Genomic DNA, 15,430 nt, shown 5'->3' with positions numbered 1-15,430 from the left:
CTGGATATAAAGTGAACACATCAAAGTCATCCTTAATGTTGCTCAATAAAAATAATGGCCCAACGGCATCACATTTATTTACCTTGAAATTAGCACCCAGCTTTACATATTTGGGTATCAAAATAGTTTCCCAATTGGAAAATATAATTTCTACAAACTACAATGCTCTAATGGAATCAACATCTAAAGAGTTAGAGAGAGGGTTACCTTTACCAATTTTATTGATAGGAAGGATACATATATTGAAGATGAATACTTTGCCTAATTTCATGTTCCAAAACATCCTTTTGGCGCCACCTGTTGGATTGTTTTCGAAGATTAAGTCATATTAAGTCTATTTAAGAAATTTATTTGGAACAAGAAATGCCCTCAAGTTCGTCTGGGGAAAAATGGCCTTGGAAAAAATAACATATTCTACTAAAAACAAAATGGATGTATACGAAGAAATCTGGAAGCTGTTTATTTACTACATTAAAAACAATAATATTGGTCACTTTTTACAGGAGGTGTAACTGTATTAGGGCTATTCATTATTGGATTGGATTGAATTATTTATTTATGTTTCTTTCAGTTATAGTGTCTTGCTGGAAAATGTAACTTTTGTGTGTAAAGTACAGTAATGTGTATTTGGTTTCTGGGTACCTTGCAATATTTGTTGTGTATTTAGACCAATTCTTGTTTGATACCTTTTGTATTTTTGTAATTGAGAAGAAAGCTATGTGTTCTGTTGTGTTAGGGTGGGAATTAAGTGTTGACCTGAAATAATATTTCTTTGTGAACTGTCTTGTATAATCAAAATTCAATAAACACATTGCTTAAAAAAATATATATATTAAAAAAAAAGTGACTGGATGGCCAATTAGGCTACAGCTCAGGAGGTAAGAAACTGGCCCTTTAAAGACCTCTTGGGACCCGGGCATTGTGGGCAACCATGTGAAAGTGTAATGACTCCAAACTATTTTAGCAGGAACAGTTCTGTTTAGCAAATCTGCCAAATTTATCTCACATAATTTAGGGGTGTTAGGTTTGTTTCCTACTATGGCGATGTCATGCAGTCCAGTTTAGTGGTAGGGTCTTCGTTTTCAGATTATATTTGATGGTAAATTGGCAATAAAAGTGCCAAATGAATGATTAACAGTTTGTGTTTACAATGCATCCATGGATGAACAGACAGCTACAACTGGATTATTATTATTTTTTTAGTTTCTAGTTCTTTGACTTTATGGACATTACCTTGCGATCGAAGTTGGATATAATGACGTCCTCAAAGTAAGTCACTCAATGTAAATGTTTGTCATGTCTGTGTGTTTCGACTTGACTGAATGATGACTGATATTGATCTTACTAAGATCTTTAGAATGCAACTGGGACCCTTCAGCTGTTTGGCTCACTGCAGAGAGTGAATTATGGCCTACGCTTGGTCCACGTAGAGTCTAAAGGTACTATGTTACACTCACAGCGATGATATATATTGCAACCATGTAAATTATATTTTATTAGCAATACACTGGTAGTCATAAGTGTATGGACCCATGCAAAAGTTGACTAAAAAGAGGAATAAAAAAAATCTTTTGGAAATTGATCTTAATGCCTCAGTCAAAACAAATTAGGAAATCTCCAACCTTTTAAGGACAACAATTTTCTATTTTGATAAAAAATAAATGTTCTTCCTTAAAATGCAATGGTCATAGGTAGCCTATACCTCTGTTAAATTCATCACATACCCTTCACCATACACTGTAAGCCCAAACAGTACTACTAGCTTACAAAGACTGAGGTCACTACAGTTAAAATCTCTTGTTAATCCACCTTTAAACTACTAATGTCTGTGAACAAATATGTATTTTTATGTTTGTGTGGCTCAGCTTTTCTGACTAAACACCGCTGGTTCACTCACTATTTTTAAGTGTACTATCGATCACGTGATATGACGTCATGACGTACCAAACTGACATTACCTGAAAAATCTATCCAAGACTGCTACCCTTGCAACCGACGTATCGAGCATGAAACAACTTGTAAGTAAACCAAAACACTTAAAAACTATTTTGCTTGTTGTAAGAATATCATATTACGCGTGATATTTGACTGTTAGACAAGGCTGTTTTTCACATATAAGTTGCAAGCACGCAGCTTCACGGTGCCATGCACATTTTTTTATGCGCTGAAGGCTTGATTACCGTCAGTCCGCCATGACAGATAATGCTGTTTGCATTAAAGGAGAATTCCGGTCAATGCCAACACATAGCTCTGTTTGGAAATCTGGAGTGATGTCAGTAGCAAGAAAAACAAAAACAATCGGTGCTTCCTACACTGTGTAATCCTCCTGCTAGAGTTAGCACCCAACAGGCTTAGACAGGTTTTAAACTAGTTGATTGTCGAACTCATACAATCCAGTATTCCAAAATGAAATTTTTCTACAAAAAACGATTTGCAGTTATGTCCTTAGTAATGACTATGTAGAAACCTGTAACCTGACATCACAGTGGAGCCAGCAGAGCTACAATAGTTCAAGAGCTATTGCACATAGGTATCTAAGCAACAGTGGGCTCTTGAACTTTTGACCTGCTGCAGCCGGGGGCTCTGCTCTTCTGGCTACACTGTGGTGTTAGGTTGCAGCTTGTTTTCACATAGTCATTACTAAGGATATAACAACGACATATTGTTTTTTTGTGGAAAAAATACATTTTGGAATATTGGATTTTATGAGTTTGACAATCGACTAATGTGGACTTCAAACAGGAAATAAACAGAGATATGGATTAACACAATTTGTATGCCTTTCTGTCACATCTTCTGCAGTCAGATTGACTGTGTTCACTCGAAAAGAATCACTTCACATGGATAGGCAATTGTATGATATGGTGAACATGTTTAGAGGCTAAAAACACATTTAAAACTTGCCCTGTTTAAGCCTGTCGGGTGCTAACTCTAGCAGGAGGGTAACACAGTGTAGGCATTACCGATTGTTTATGTTTTTCTTTCTACTGACAGTAATCCAAATTTCTAAACAACAGAGCTACGTGTTGAAATCGTCCGGAATTCTCCTCTAAGCACCATGCTCTGGTAAGTTCAATGTGATGTTATTCCTACATGCACCCGAATGAGCTAGTAGCTAATGTTAGCTGTAACTTTTACTCAAAGAAAGTTAAGGTTATGGAAAAAATAGTTACCAAATGAACTCGGCAAGTTTTCATTAAACCTTTGCAAATTTTTTTCACAGACTCTGTCTTTCTTTTTTCTGTCACTCTTCACACACAGTTCTAAGCCAAAGTTTGAACATGTATCACATTCAAATGCAACAGCAAATGCCACTATTCACTGTGGGTAAGAACTGTCACGCTGCATGTGACCATGTTGCTTAATAATGTATTTTAACAAAACATGTTCCATCACACATGTGTTTTCTGTTGCAAATCGAGTATTAGTCTTTTTACATAATTATTTTTTGGGGTTTTTAGTTTTGTAGCTTTGTGCTGAGTTCCAACGCTTTACAAACGTAACCTTACCCTAACCTTCGGAACCAGTTCTATGCTGTGCTTGCCCAACAAACCCCTGGACTGGCCGCCTTGTATAGGCAGAAGGCGGCACAAACCGGAAAGAGATCAGAGGTGCTGCGTGACATCTTAAAGATTTATGTTCTCCAGGTGAGTTAAAGTTGAACTTTGAGCTTCAGGTCCCACTGGACAGCAGGTCCTCAGGGTGTCATTGTCTGTCTAACACTTTGCGAAATGCCTTGAAATTTGGTCAGGAAATCCATACTGTTGGATTCATTTATGCTTGTTCTTCAAGGCAGTGCGCAATGTCAATAAGAAGCGTATTGTAGCCCTTCCCGGTATACATGCATGAGAAGGACCCACAGTTCTTCAAGACTTGGAATGTAAGTATTCAGTATATTCACAGAACTATTAGTATCTCCAGCAGACACTTCACTTTATCTAGTTACCCTTATGTGTAGTATGTGCATATAAGCATACATACATATATGTCACAGCAGTCACGTATCGAGAGATCCAGTTCAGTTCTGCAAGCATTTCTGGTGTTGTGGAAGACAATGTTGTGATGAGTGATATCCCTAAATTGGCTGATGCATTTGCATTGTTGTTTGGGTTGATTTATGCATTGTATTTTGACTATCCCAAGAAACTCATTCACTCTTTTACATTCATCCAGAAAATCCTAATGGGTCTTGATGATGGTAAACCACCCAGCCTTCTGAGTCTCAAAATGACCTGTTAATGAAAGAGTAGGCTAAATTAAGAGTTGTGTTTACAATGCATGTTGATGTGTTTTTGGGGTTCCCAGTATGGTAACTTTATAGTATTTTGTTGAACACCATGTTAGTCAAAGCATTTTAAACTGATTACATTTGCCGGAGTATGTCTTGCCCACCAAATCTAACGTAGTTGGTGTTGTTTTTACTTATTGGTTGTACACCAACTTGGTGCTCTGAATCCTAAATGGTCATGATGGTCATGGCTGTTACTAATGCTGTTTTAAGAAATCAGGCCACGCTTTTTATATTAAGCACTTTAAGATGCTCAGTTCCTGATTATCTTGTTGCTGTTTGATATGTAGATATACATGTTTACACATAATCACAGAGACAGACAGACAAAAATGCACAACCATACACTAAATGAGTTTAACAAGATGTTAGTTATATTTGTAGCTAGAGCAAAGGTGTTTACTTGTGCTGTGTTTATATAGATTTTCATTCCAACCAAATACTTTACCAGGTAATTTCACTGGTTAACACACTTACAGCTATTGGGTAGGTGGTGAAACTACATTTTAAATGTTTTACTTTCATTAGATTGTAACTTTTGAAAAAAAAATCTTACTGAAAACAATTAAGTTACTTACCTCAAAAGTTATTATGTAATCAGTTTGTGCAAAAGTTTTGACTTGTACTATGAACTTATTGGGGTTTACTTTCCATAAAATCATCTCTCAATGCAAATGAAACCAGATATTTGGCTAACTGAAATAACACCATGCCAAACTCTAAGTATGGTGAAGGGTATGTCATGATTTATTTTAATTCCAAAGGCCTAGGGAACTTCATCAGGATGCATAGTATCCTGGATCCTTGAAATAACTGGCTTTAAAAAAAAAAAATTGCCTGCTTCTATGGGAATTTAACATAGGAGTGTGTAAAAGTATGCCCCCTGTATCTTAAGGAAGAATATGTATTTCTTTTTAAACTTATGAGCACTTCTGCTCATGCATAGTCAAAATGTTTGTTAAAACAAAGAACTTGACGCACCAGGATCGGGTTTTTAGATGACAATGTATGTTTATATTTATTTTATAGCGAATCAGAATTGGATGCGTGCTATTTTAGCCACTCTGATTGATTTTTGACACCTGTCATTCAACTTTACACTCTTGGCAACTACTGCGCAGGCGATACTGTCACTCTGCCAAAACCTTGCAAGCTGACACACAAATCACTTTGATAGAGGTAATGGCAGCAGTTAAACCAAAATTATGTCACTGATTTAGAAAGAAACGCTTTCACAAAACTTTGTTTTTAAAACAACCACAAGTAGATCAAGCGTTCATAAACCACATAACGAACAAAAAAAGGCCACAAGGTAAGCACAAAGTAACAGACTATGTAAAATCTTTTTCCAACAGTATGTGACAAATTCTAAAAAGTTACAGACTATTTGTTTCTTTATAATAAGCATATATAAATCCCAATCATACTAGGCTAACTATAGACTACCATCCGGGCCTGCACGGCAGCAAGATGAAGACGCATTGACGCCTCTGTCTCTACCGTAACAGTCTATGGTTTCTACCAAACATAGATTTGCGCTCTGGAGTTTGGCTGATAAACTCTGCCATGAGACCCTGAATATCAAGATCCAAAAGAAAAAGGGGCTCGGTCTTGAGTTGAAAGAATACTTTATGGCTTATGGTTGAAAGACTACTTTATGGCTTTACTATTAAGTTAACGTGTGTGTTCATGTCCATTTCCTAAGCTTCTGAAATGCAAACATATTTTGACTAGCCTACTTTTTTTTTTAAAGCTTCCCTGACCACCCACAGACGAAAACGTATATTGGCGGTGATTTGAAATTGTGCAAACAGCCTTTTCAAGACATTTGGGATGAAGGAGTGGTAGCATGTTAGCTCCTAAATTGATGCTCATCTGAGAAATGGAGTTTGGGTTTATGTTCAGCTTCGGCAGCTTTACCTATGCTAAAATATAAGACCGAGGAAGCCTAGTGACGAGTCCATACAGCGACCAGCTCATGTGTTGAATTTGTTATTACCCAGTATGTTTTGTTGAATGGTCTCAATGATTTGTTTTATTTCATGTAAATTCTAGTTTAACAGAGGAGTCACTTAGTATTTGAAGTAATGCAGTAATGCAGGAAGTGTGCCTTTAGTTTCCATAGTTATTGTGTTTCCACAGCAAAGTAGAATCTACTGAAACGGCCCCCCATCTAGGTGGAGTGTGATGTGTAAGATGATAAGGCAGAAGTTAAGTCATGGCTGTAAAAAAAAAAAACAGTGGCTATCTGTACATGTTTGCCAAGCGCAAACCAGAACAGAAGGCATCAATACATTGTTGGGGAGGGTCATGCCTTTTTCCCAATTACTTTGGAGGGTCATAGAAAAATCTACAGCTGGTGATTGGAGGCTCAAGTCTATTTTGACTAAAGATCCCAAAACTCCTCTGGTAGCCACTTAAATACAAAATTAAGAGTTCCTAAGGTGTATGAGAAAAGCCAGTGTGTCAGGGAATCTAAGGGAACAGTACCTAATTCAAACAGGGTGCTTATTAATCCATTTCAAGAGTCTATTCTATCCACCACCTGCAAACCATATTCTCAGGTGTTTTTAGTCATTCTGTAGCCTTTTTAACTTTGGCAGTTAGAACTGAAAACACCAAACTGCCTCCATCCTATGAGTAAACCCCTGCCTTCTCTTATAAAGATTTTGTTAATGTCAACTTCTCTATCTTTTGAAAAAAAAAAAAAAAATCCTGACCTTTATCCACAGATGTGGATATGTTTCCCATACATATAATTTATTCTGGTGGCCAAATAGCTTTCCCTTAAAGGTTTTGTTCTATGTTTTTCCTGTAAATGTCTGCAGAAATGCAGTTGAAAATGCATTTTGATTGAAAAATCTCTCAAGAGTTGTATAGAAAAAAAAGTGGCTGTCTTATTCTGTAGTAAGCTCTGTGAATGCAACATTTTTTTGCAGCAAACTCTCTACTGTCAGAGAACAGCCGCCAACCTTTAAACTTTCGGGGTCAACCAACCCAAAATTCTGAAACAGATTATTTGGGCTGTCTGCATTAATTTATGGCCTACTCCACTGTAGAAGGACATGCTGTAATGGGTGTCATGTTTCAGACATATTTCTAAATGAGTTCTAGATGCGGCACAGAATGCGTAAAATCATACTTAAGCAGTGTATTTAAGCAAACTCAGGTGGACATGTCAGTATTGTTGGACAGTAAAAAGGTGGATTATGCTTCTCAAATTGTTTGAGAAATTTCTATTAAATTCCTTTACTACCCTTTTTTTTTACCCAGCTTTGTGATATTTGGGTGAAATATCACTTAGAAGACCCTTTCACATGGTTTAATTCTTCCTGGAAATGATCAGGAGTGTGTTATCAAGTGTGTTATGATTCAGTCCAACACATTTTTGGACAAGCTAAAAACAGAAAATAGCACATGCGCCAATTGTGATCTTTCATGCCTTCATTAGGGAAGCCTGACCCGTAGACTGGGCATTACTCATCTACCTTTGTTACTAAAAGCCACCTACTCAGTTCCACTTAGATCCATAGATCAGTGAGGACACTGAGTGCACTGAGCAGACATTCCTGGCAGGGCGTGGCAACAACAAAAAAAACAGCCAGCCTACCACTGTGTTTTGAATGAGGAATAGCCAAAGAGGCGAAGCATGATTTGCATTTCCTCAGTAGCATTTACAAACAGGACCCCAATGTGTATGAGACATAAATATTGCTGCTTATTCAGAAAAGTGACTGGATCAACTCATTGGTTTGTCCTGTTTGTTTGTTTTCAACGTAGTTGTGCTTTTCCTGACTAAACTCCTGGTGGAAGTTGAGCGTCTGATAGATGATTGCATTGCAGATTGAAATGATTTGACTCAAGTGCTTTTTAAATATTAAACACAATATAGCCTAAGCCAAATTTAGAGTACTACAATTCAGCATTCAGCATAGACTACTTCATATGGACATCTCATTCTGTACATATTCAACTAAGCAGTACATACACTATCTTGTCACAATATATTTGCTGCACAGTGGAAAGAATCACAATTTAATGGGTAAATTCATTACTTTTCAACCAAGGATATATTAAAATTGTCTTCCCTATTATTCCTTCTGGATATCTGTTAAAAGTTTCATGGCAATCCATTTGATAGTTGTAGTGGACCCACTGTCGTGGGATGACATTGCCATAACTAAAGCCAAAAACTAAATAAATGAGTGGAGAAAAACCCTGATGAATACAGATGCTTTTAGGACAGGAAGGGTCACTGAATGATTTGATGATTATGAAAATGATGTGAGTCATATGCCATGGTCTTCCTAGGTCTCAACACAATTCAGCACCACTGGGAGATTTTATACCGACATGTTAGACAGTCTATATCAGGTTGTACCAACTTGTACCTGTTTTATTTAATTAAAAAAGAATCCCGAAAATAACGTAAAGGAAAGCATGATTTTTGTGTACTTTTTTATCAATGGAATGGAGTCATGTCTGACAATCCAGTGAGCTTAAAGCAACTGCAGAAAACTTAGTTTGTCAAAACTGAAACTATGGCAGAGGATTTTAAAATAAAAAATCATGATAAACCATCTTATAATAAAGTCTGGTGTTGAGGAAAGTGGTAACAGGACAGCTAAGGTTCACCAACCCATAGGTAAATAAATGATTCAGATATCGGCTAAAAATAATTAGCCGATGGATCCATGCCAGTGAAACAATGTAAGTTTGAAAGGACTTGTTAGAAATGTGTCCAGTTCAAAACCTATTTGCAACTATTACTTGCTCAGCAGCAATCTCCCATTTTAGAGGTAGCGTCTCTCAATGACAGGCTGCATTGTGTCTTTAATTTGCAATTGGTTTCGCACATGTCCATGATAAACAGGAGGATTATGTTTTCAGTTCCCACTTGGTCTCATGCCATCTACATGATCTGACAGCTTAGAAGAAACCCACCCTTTCCTAGTAACGCTGTTGCTAAGGCCTTTGTGGAAAACATACAGACTATGTAGCTAATTTGTGAAGCGTGATGAGAATTGAGAGCCCTCAAAATGCAAAACAGGAAGAACAACTCTTGACGAGACTCTCACTATTTTTTTCCTGCTCTACACTGACATTTCCTAACCTGAGCACTTTATAAACATTTTGCATTTCCATGAGGCTGCTGAGGCATCCAAGGAAAGCAGGGGGCAGAGGCAGGACGAATATGAAACACAAATGAGGTCAAAGTGCATCATATGGAATTCTGATGAGATGAATTAATGTTGGATCTCATTATTTGAATTGGGAATGTAGGACACCTGCTCCTTTTGGCTCTGTATTATTAACACACAAAATGTGAGAAGGTTTTAGTGCAGATCATTTTGGCAGGCAGAGAAGAAAATCTTTGTTTAACTACTGAGGTGTTTTGTATGAATTGCAGAAATATGGTCTGAATTAAAAGTCCGGATCAGATGCTGGGTGCGTACGCTGAAGATTTTCCACTGCAGCGAGAATGTTTTTCCCAGTCTGCAGGGCTAATGATCAAATTCTGGTTAAATGTTATTATCTTCTGCGACTCTTTCATTAAGAGAGGTCAAAGCCATTCTAATAGCATTGGCTCTGCCAAGGAACAACCCATTACAATTTAAGACATACTAACACATACACATTTGGACAAGTGCAGTGAGTAGAAATATCAATATAAGCTTTTAAGCTTAGCTGTGTTAGGTTGAATGCTAGTTAGCAGAATTTATCAGCTCCAGAAGTATTTCCATGCACCTTCTGGTTGTTGAGCCTAGGAGTGTGCATTGCACATGTGTTACCTAACACATAGGAAAATAATTGACGGACTAGTTGTCTCTGCCATATTAATGCATCACCAGTTTTATCCTTTTCCACGATGTCTGTGTTTTTATTGTCTTTAATTATTATATTTTTTTTGTATGCATTGCAGCTCTCAGCTCTACCGTTCTGGCAGTGCACCACTGCTATCTGGTCATCACTTATGCTGACATGCACACAGATGCTTTCTGTCACAAAATGACAGAAAAATTGTTGCATCTCTTGAAGGAAAGGGACTTAGTTATGTGCGGATGTGCTGCCCAACAACATTCAATATCCGGTAGATAGAGCACTGTGTATGTTTACGTCTTATTGTCATTTTGTTATTTGTCTTTATTTAGCATACTGCTCATCATGATTTTACAAAACATATTTAATTTAAAGAATTTGAACATTGGGTGGTGATGGCATAGTGGATATGACATATGCCTTTCGTGTGGAAGACCTGCGTTCGATTCCCACTGCGAAAATTAACCAATGTGTTCCTTAGCAAGACACTTAACCCCTAGTTGCTCCAGGTGTGTGCAACCTCTGACACACACACACATATATATATATATATCAATTGTAAGTTTGGCTTTGGATAAAAGCGTCAGCTAAATGATATGTAATTGGCATTCATCCTAATTTGACACCCTTTCATGGCAGTATTTTGTAATTGTGATTAAGTTATTTCACCAATCAGGTTCTTTTCCATCAGCTGTTACATTATTTTGACCAGTCCCAGTATGCTGATTAAAAAATACTGGTGCTACTTTTGAATCAGCAACCTGAAATAGTAAGTGATTTCAAAAACATCTTTTAATAAGACAATTATGCAAATTACACCAATTATTAAATTACTGAAATTTCACTTTTTTATTATAAGCAATCCAAACAAAAGTATAGAGCAAACATTTATGGTAATATGTTGTGTGTGCGTGCGTGTGCGTGCGTGTGCGCGTGTGCGTGTGTGTGTGTGCACATATCTGCTGTAAATGCCAATGCATGCAGATAATCAGAAGATAGAAATTGAGTATCTTACCTGTGCAGATGTGTAAAATTGTAGATACTTCGACGCTTTTTTTTTCTTCACTCCTTCACTCCTCCTCGAGTCATAAAGGCTTTCTTGCAGCTTATATAGAAGCCCACTGTTATGTGAGGAGTCAAGCAGGGAGACGGTGTTGTCTCAATCAGCACTGACTGAAAGTGGCGTAGAGAGAAAGGGACCCACATAACCTTTCTCCCTGAAATCCTCAAATCCTGCCTCCTCTCCCACCCATCTCCTTTACTTTGCCTGCATCCACACACACACGCACGCATGCACACGCACACACACACAAAAACGCACACTGCATGTATCTCTCGCAACATGCTGTGATGACACCAGTGAAGCAACCTATTATTTGCCCTCAGGGAAAAGGGCAGCCTATGGGCAGCCTATTGTTTTTGTTTTAATTGCTGTAAGACAACATTGATTGCTTTCTAATTCTACCACAACAGAAGAGGAAAGAGGGAGAAAATGAGAAACTGTGAAAAAGGGAGAGAATCATATTTACCGTGTGGTCTCCGGGGAAAATGTCGTTATTACAGCAATAAAAAAAGATGCATAGGCAAATAAGTGAGCAAGACATCAGCTCAATTTGATGACAAATAAATAGATATTATCTCCGGATTTTTATGTCAAATCAGTCCAAAATACAAAATCCATAAGCACAGTTTTAAAATAATTTACACATAGAAGTGTGAGGCTGTGAGTCTGTCTATACCAGACACTTGTGCCGTCACTTCGCCACAAATATCTTTGTACTGTCCTTTTGTAGTGTATTGCCCATACAAAGGACCCCCTGCTGACACATTGACAGCTGCTTAGAAAACCACCTCAAATAATATTCAAACTCTGAGCTGTTTTCTTTCACTCTCCCTCTGTCTCTCTTTCTGCTATAGGCTGCTCCCTATCACCATTGTTGAACGCATGATGAGGATCTGACACCATTTCACACCATTGGGGGCTGGATTCAATACAAGATGGACCACTCAATTTTGTCTCTCAGACAGATCTGAGCCGAAAAAGACAGACCGATTGAAATGGATTGTCATATTTTAGATATATACTGTATATATATACTGAAAATCTGAAAAGAAAACTAAATGTGGAAAGCTTGTGGAAGGCAGAGGTATCCAGGAGATTTTCATCTGTAGTACTGAAAGTATGACTTTCTTGAATGGTAAAAATAAACACACACCATCAAATGTGCCCCTAAATGTGATATGTTTGATATGTGTGTTTATGTTTTAAATGTATATATCTGGCCCCTTGGACTGAATAGTAAGTATGGTTGCTTCTGTTCTCCGCTAATGTATGCATAAGCATTCAGAGGTACTCTATGAGTCAACATTTATTTAATCTTGTATAGAGCTTTCAAGACAGATCTTTTAAACCTTTTGAGTTCTTTCTGTTTAACCAGAAACGGCTCTAAAGTCTCTAGACCTAAACCTACCACTCCATTTGAAAAAATCAATAATTGTTAGCATGTATAGAGCCAAGATATTTTCAGATCTAAATCAGTAAATAAGGTTGCTATTTCAACCAAAACTGGAGTTGTGGTGTTTGGAAAAGTGGAAAGATGATTCAAAACGGCTTTTCACAGTTTTTTCTGTCGACTTTGACTAAAGTGTAAGTTACGATGCTAAAATTACTGGTTAGTGTCTGGTGGGTTTATCAAATGTAATTTCACGGATGTTTTTATCTTTAAATAAAGAATCTTACTTTTTAACCGAAACGTCGACCACCTTAGAAATCCTTTCCATAATGTTTTCAGACACTTAGAATATTAATCTGAGCCTGTCAGTTGCAAAACGAGCACTTTTGTGAAGGTAAACAAAGCTTGACAATTTCCCTATTAACTTACATTGCAGCTTGTTTTGCCGCTGACGACTACAGTGAGGTCAGGTTGGAAAAAAAATAAAATAAATGGTAATTGCCCTTTAATTGGTTAAGTGTGTGTACAGTCAGTGTATGTGCATATTTGTTTGTGTGTGTGCGCATGTGTGTATACAGCCAATGTAACAAATGTTTGAAATTATTTTGGCTTTGGGACATCTGTACACTATTGAAAACAAACTTGCTGCTATATGTTTGATGTTTGTGAAACAATGGATGATTGTACTGCTTTGGGGTTTGAACAGTTATAAAAATCCTTCTGAGGAGATTTGAGAAGAAATCACTCTTGTATTATAAGCTTGCGTGTTTTGTTTTAGTTTTGGAGAAATGTGATAAAGAAATGTATTTGAGTGGAAGTCTATTAAAAGCACTTTCCCGGTGATTGCTGAGCATTACTGCGCAGCCTCCAACTGAGGTTGATGACGTAGATGTGACATGAGCAACTGGTCTGAAAGTTGTCATTCTTTTGGTAGCTGTGCCAAGAGAAATCTCAGTCATTCTAAATCTTGTAGAAACAGAGACAGTAGGATTAGAGCAACTTTTGGTAAGTATTCTGATTATTTGGTCATGTTGCATAATATTTATTTATTTCAAAATATAATGGCAGTATGCCATATGAAGTTAACGCATATATCATTAAAGCATGATGAAATTAGGCATTGGTAAAGATAACTTGCTTGGGCATGTTGTTGTATAACGTTAATGGTCCCCGACTATAACCACAGAATGGTGTTAACTTTTATCTACATCACAAGAGAAATGGACGAGACATATAAAACGAATGAGTAAATTGCTTTGGACGAAAACTCCTGCTTTGGCCTGTTAAATAACAGATAATAGATGGACAATAACACATTTCATCAATAACATCTATAACTAACGGGGGCCCTTTTAACTTTTCTTTTCTCATTGGTTCAAATACTAATGTAAGCTGCACAACTTAGCCCACACCATGCATAACAAGAAAGGTAAGCCATGCAGCTAAGTATAATTTAGATCAAAGTTGAATATGGACATCAACACTTTTACTGTACAAGAGAATAAATTAATAAATGAAATTTGTGTAATACCTATATTGTCATATCAATATTTTAATGAACAGATAAGAGAAATCAATGTGTTTATTGTATATTATTTCTGCATAGACTTTTTCTGTTTTGTACAGATAGGGAGAAATCAATGGCCCGAGATAAGTTACTTGTGTGTATGTGTAATGTGTACCGACACTGACAAACCATTGTTCTGATTGTGGTGCCACATGTCCAGTGATTTGGCTCATGAGCAGCGTTTACATTCAACGAGGGGAAGAGAGGGCCAGAGAAACCATGGGGGCCAATCTTGGCCAAGCGGTCAAAGTTCAGTGGTTTGGCTGGGGTGGACTTTGATGGCATGGACACTTTCTGATGTCCTGCTCATTCACTGCTGCAGGAACAACTTGGGATGCAACATTTCCAACAAAGTTTCACTCAGATGATTATCATGCTGTCTGACAGTGTCATGGCTACCTTGGTCTTGGGAATGCAGCTTTGTATTTTGCATCACCCTCAAATTGAATTTAAGAAGCCTCAACTGTTTCTTAGGGATGAAGTTCATTCATCCACTATGGGTAATATTTTTTAAAATAATTAATCTGAAGGTTTGAGAGTTGTGATGCTGGATTAAACCTCTCAACATGTTTTAAACATGAAACAGTTGAAGAATGTTAAATTCTTTTGGGGTTGTGTATGTGCCTTTTGTCTTTAGGTTCATAAATCATTACATTGGAGGGCATGACACTGTTCGAAAGTCACTGCTTTTGTCAAGACACCTTTAGATTAGATTAATCTTTATTGTAATTGTGCAGAGTACACGTACAGAAACAAAAAAACAGTAAAGACAGGTAGTGTAGTAGAAACAGCACATGACATAGCACAGTGTAGACAGTAATGTACAGTTAACAGCCTGAAAAAGATTTAAAACATAGCTTTACATGGACATTTAAGCCTCTAATTTTAAAATCCTACATCAGAATGGTCCGATATTACCTGAGAGACACACTGGATATGTAATGTCTCACCCAGACTTGGAATGACGATGGCTTAACAGTAGGATTCCTTTTTAAAGTAGCCTGGAAAAGAGCAAAATATGGCTTTAATTAACAACCTGATAAAGAATTCAAGTATAGCTCTACTTGGACATTTAAACCTTTTAATTGTAAAATCCTACTTTTACCTGAGAGACACATTGGATATTTGATGTCTCACCCAGACCTAACAGGAGGATTACGTTTTAGAGTAGCCTGAACTAGTGTAAAATATGGCTTTAAAAGCCTGAAAAAAATTATATATATCTTTACTTTTAAGCCCTTAATTTTAAAATCCTACATCAGAATGGTCCGATATTACCTGAGAGACACACTGGATATGTAA

At 37.1% G+C, this 15,430-nt stretch overlaps 1 protein-coding gene across 1 annotated transcript in view; it reads right to left on the bottom strand.

Annotated features, from left to right (window-relative positions):
- The window catches only part of si:dkey-202l22.3 (7 transmembrane receptor domain-containing protein), a 26,348-nt gene extending 15,198 nt beyond the window's left edge, over positions 1-11,150 (bottom strand). The window contains exon 1 of the mRNA XM_032512122.1: positions 11,124-11,150. The gene's annotated coding sequence lies outside the window, so the exon portion shown is untranslated. The remainder of the gene's footprint in view (positions 1-11,123) is intronic.
- Between the last annotated feature and the right edge of the window lie 4,280 nt (positions 11,151-15,430).

The sequence above is a fragment of the Etheostoma spectabile genome, chromosome 3, assembly GCF_008692095.1.
Source record: "Etheostoma spectabile isolate EspeVRDwgs_2016 chromosome 3, UIUC_Espe_1.0, whole genome shotgun sequence".
Lineage (NCBI taxonomy): Eukaryota > Metazoa > Chordata > Actinopteri > Perciformes > Percidae > Etheostoma > Etheostoma spectabile.
Note: the sequence above shows the minus strand (reverse complement) of the source record. Positions and strands in the feature narration are given on the sequence as shown.